This window comes from Rhipicephalus microplus, unplaced genomic scaffold (genome assembly GCF_043290135.1).
Source record: "Rhipicephalus microplus isolate Deutch F79 unplaced genomic scaffold, USDA_Rmic scaffold_54, whole genome shotgun sequence".
NCBI lineage: Eukaryota > Metazoa > Arthropoda > Arachnida > Ixodida > Ixodidae > Rhipicephalus > Rhipicephalus microplus.
In genome coordinates, this window is record NW_027464627.1 from 547,638 (window position 1) to 552,008 (window position 4,371).

Consider the following 4,371-nt stretch of genomic DNA (forward strand, 5'->3'; position numbering starts at 1 on the left):
TTGCTTTCTACAACATTACGACGGTTTCAAGCGCTTTCACATTAGATATCGCAGTTCCCAACTTGTAATGGTGAAAAACACTGCATCTCACTAAGTGACATTGTTTAATGCGGTTTTACGACGGTTCATATCTTAACCTAACCTAACATTCGCACTTGTAATAAAAAACGCTCTATTACACTGTTTCGTTCACAATTAGGATATTTGCATAACCTCACAGTTTTTCACCAACTTATTGCAGTACAGAACGCTGTCTCTCGCTAAATGACATCGTTCTTTAAGGTTTCACGATGCTTGCTTGCGCTTTAACGAGAATATCACAACATAGCAGTTTCGCACTTGTAACGGTACAACACGCAGTATTTGGCTTGTTCATGCCGTTTTGTGTGCTTTCACAACATTTCACCTATCGCAGTTTCGTACTCGCAATAAAACAACACTATCTCGTTAGATGACGTTGTTTTTGGTAGTTGCACGACGCTACCTAGCTTAAACTAACATAACTCAACGTAACATAACCTTCGCACTTCTATCGTTAGAAAACGTTTTACTCGCTACTTTACATTGCTTTCTACAACATTACGACGGTTTCAAGCGCTTTCACATTAGATATCGCAGTTCCCGACTTGTAAAGGTGAAAAACACTGCATCTCACTAAGTGACATTGTTTAATGCGGTTTTACAACGGTTCATACCTTAACCTAACCTAACCTAACCTAACCTAACCTTACCTAACCTAACCTAACCCAACCCAACCTAACCTAACCTAACCTAAACTAACCTAACCCAACCTAACCTAACCTAAGCTAACCCAACCTAACCCAACCCAACCCAACCTAACCTAACCTAACCTAACCTAACCTAACTTAACCTAACCTAACGTAACCTAACCTAACCTATTCTAACGTAACCTAACCTTACCTGACCTAACCTAACCTAACGTAACCTAACCTAACGTAACGTAACCTAACCTAACCTAACCTAACCTAACCTAACCCAACCTAACCCAACCCAACCCAACCCAACAACACCCAACCCAACCTAACCTAACCTAACCTAACCTTACCTAACCTAACCAAATTATCCTTACCTAACCTAACCTAACCTAACGTAACCTAACCTAACCTAACGTAACCTAACCTAACCTAACCTGACCTAACCCAACCTAACCTAACCTAACCTAACCTAACCCAACTCAACCCAACCTAACCTAATCTAACCTAACCTAACCTAACCTAACCTAACCTAACCTAACCTAACCTAACCTAACCTAACGACGGTTGCAAGCGCTTTCACATTAAATATCGCAGTTCCCCACTTTTAATGGTGAAAAACACTGCATCTCAGTAATTGACATTCTTTAATGCGGTTTTACGACGGTTCATATCTTAACCTAACCTATCATTCGCACTTGTATCTAAAAACGCTCTATTACACTGTTTTGTTCACAATTACGATATTTGCATAACCTCACAGTTTTTCACCAACTTATTGCAGTACAGAACGCTGTATCTCGCTAAATGACATTGTTCTTTAAGGTTTCACGATGCTTGCATGCGCTTTAACGAGAATATCACAATATAGCAGTTTCGCACTTGTAACGGTAGAACACGCAGTATTTGGCTTGTTCATGCCGTTTTGTGTGCTTTCACAACATTTCACCTATCGCAGTTTAATACTCGCTATAAAACAACACTATCTCGTTAGATGACGTCGTTTTTGGTAGTTTCACGACGCTACCTAGCTTAAACTAACATAACTCAACCTAACATAACCTTCGCACTTCTATCGTTAGAAAACGTTTTACTCGCTACTTTGCTTTCTACAACATTACGATGGTTTCAAGCGCTTTCACATTAGATATCGCAGTTCCCGACTTGTAAAGGTAAAAAACACTGCATCTCACTAAGTAACATTGTTTATTGCGGTTTTACGACGGTTCATACCTTAACCTAACGTAACCTAACCTAACCTAACCCAACCTAACCTAACATAACCTAACCTAACCTAACCAAACCTAACCTAACGTAACCTAACCTAACTTAACCTAACCTAACCTAACGACGTTTGCAAGCGCTTTCACATTAGATATCGCAGTTCCCAACTTGTAATGGTGAAAAACACTGCATCTCACTAAGTGACATTGTTTAATGCGGTTTTACGACGGTTCATATCTTAACCTAACCTAACATTCGTACTTGTATTGAAAAACGCTCTATTACACTGTTTCGTTCACAATTACGATATTTGCATAACCTCACAGTTTTTCACCAACTTATTGCAGTACAGAACGCTGTATCTCGCTAAATGACATTGTTCTTTAAGGTTTCACGATGCTTGCATGCGCTTTAACGAGAATATCACAATATAGCAGTTTCGCACTTGTAACGGTAGAACACGCAGTATTTGGCTTGTTCATGCCGTTTTGTGTGCATTCACAACATTTCACCTATCGCAGTTTAATACTCGCAATAAAACAACACTATCTCGTTAGATGACGTCGTTTTTGGTAGTTTCACGACGCTACCTAGCTTAAACTAACCTAACCTAACCTAACCTTCGCACTTCTATCGTTAGAAAACGTTTTACTCGCAACTTTACAATGTTTTCTACAAGATTACGACGGTTTCATGCGCTTTCACATTAGATATCGTAGTTCCCGACTTGTAATGTTGAAAAACACTACATCTCACTAAGTGACATTGTTTAATGCGGTTTTACGACGGTTGATATGTCAACCTAACCTAACATTCGCACTTGTATCTAAAGACGCTCAATTACACTGTTTCGTTCACAATTACGATATTTGCTTGACCTCACAGTTTCTCACCAACTTATTACAGTACAGAACGCTGTATCTCGCTAAATGACATCGTTCTTTAAGGTTTCACGATACTTGCATGCGCTTTACCGAGAATGTCACAACATAGCAGTTTCGCACTTGTAACGGTACAACACGCAGTATTTGGCTTGTTCATGCCATTTTGTGTGCTTTCACAACATTTTACCTATCGCAGTTTCGTACTCGCAATAAAACAACACTATCTCGTTAGATGACGTCGTTTTTGGTGGTTTCACGACGCTACCTAGCTTAAACTAACATAACTCAACCTAACATAACCTTCGCACTTCTATCGTTAGAAAACGTTTTACTCGCTACTTTACATTGCTTTCTACAGCATTACGACGGTTTCAAGCGCTTTCACATTAGATATCGCAGTTCCCAACTTGTAATGGTGAAAAACACTGCATCTCACTAAGTGACATTGTTTAATGCGGTTTTACGACGGTTCATATCTTAACCTAACCTAACATTCGTACTTGTATTGAAAAACGCTCTATTACACTGTTTCGTTCACAATTACGATATTTGCATAACCTCACAGTTTTTCACCAACTTATTGCAGTACAGAACGCTGTATCTCGCTAAATGACATTGTTCTTTAAGGTTTCACGATGCTTGCATGCGCTTTAACGAGAATATCACAATATAGCAGTTTCGCACTTGTAACGGTAGAACACGCAGTATTTGGCTTGTTCATGCCGTTTTGTGTGCATTCACAACATTTCACCTATCGCAGTTTAATACTCGCAATAAAACAACACTATCTCGTTAGATGATGTCGTTTTTGGTAGTTTCACGACGCTACCTAGCTTAAACTAACCTAACCTAACCTAACCTTCGCACTTCTATCGTTAGAAAACGTTTTACTCGCAACTTTACAATGTTTTCTACAAGATTACGACGGTTTCATGCGCTTTCACATTAGATATCGTAGTTCCCGACTTGTAATGTTGAAAAACACTACATCTCACTAAGTGACATTGTTTAATGCGGTTTTACGACGGTTGATATGTCAACCTAACCTAACATTCGCACTTGTATCTAAAGACGCTCAATTACACTGTTTCGTTCACAATTACGATATTTGCTTGACCTCACAGTTTCTCACCAACTTATTACAGTACAGAACGCTGTATCTCGCTAAATGACATCGTTCTTTAAGGTTTCACGATACTCGCATGCGCTTTACCGAGAATGTCACAACATAGCAGTTTCGCACTTGTAACGGTACAACACGCAGTATTTGGCTTGTTCATGCCGTTTTGTGTGCTTTCACAACATTTTACCTATCGCAGTTTCGTACTCGCAATAAAACAACACTATCTCGTTAGATGACGTCCTTTTTGGTGGTCTCACGACGCTATATAGCTTAAACTAACATAACCTAACCTAACCTTCGCACTTCTATCGTTAGAAAACGTTTTACTCGCAACTTTACAATGTTTTCTACAAGATTACGACGGTTTCATGCGCTTTCACATTAGATATCGTAGTTCCCGACTTGTAATGTTGAAAAACACTACATC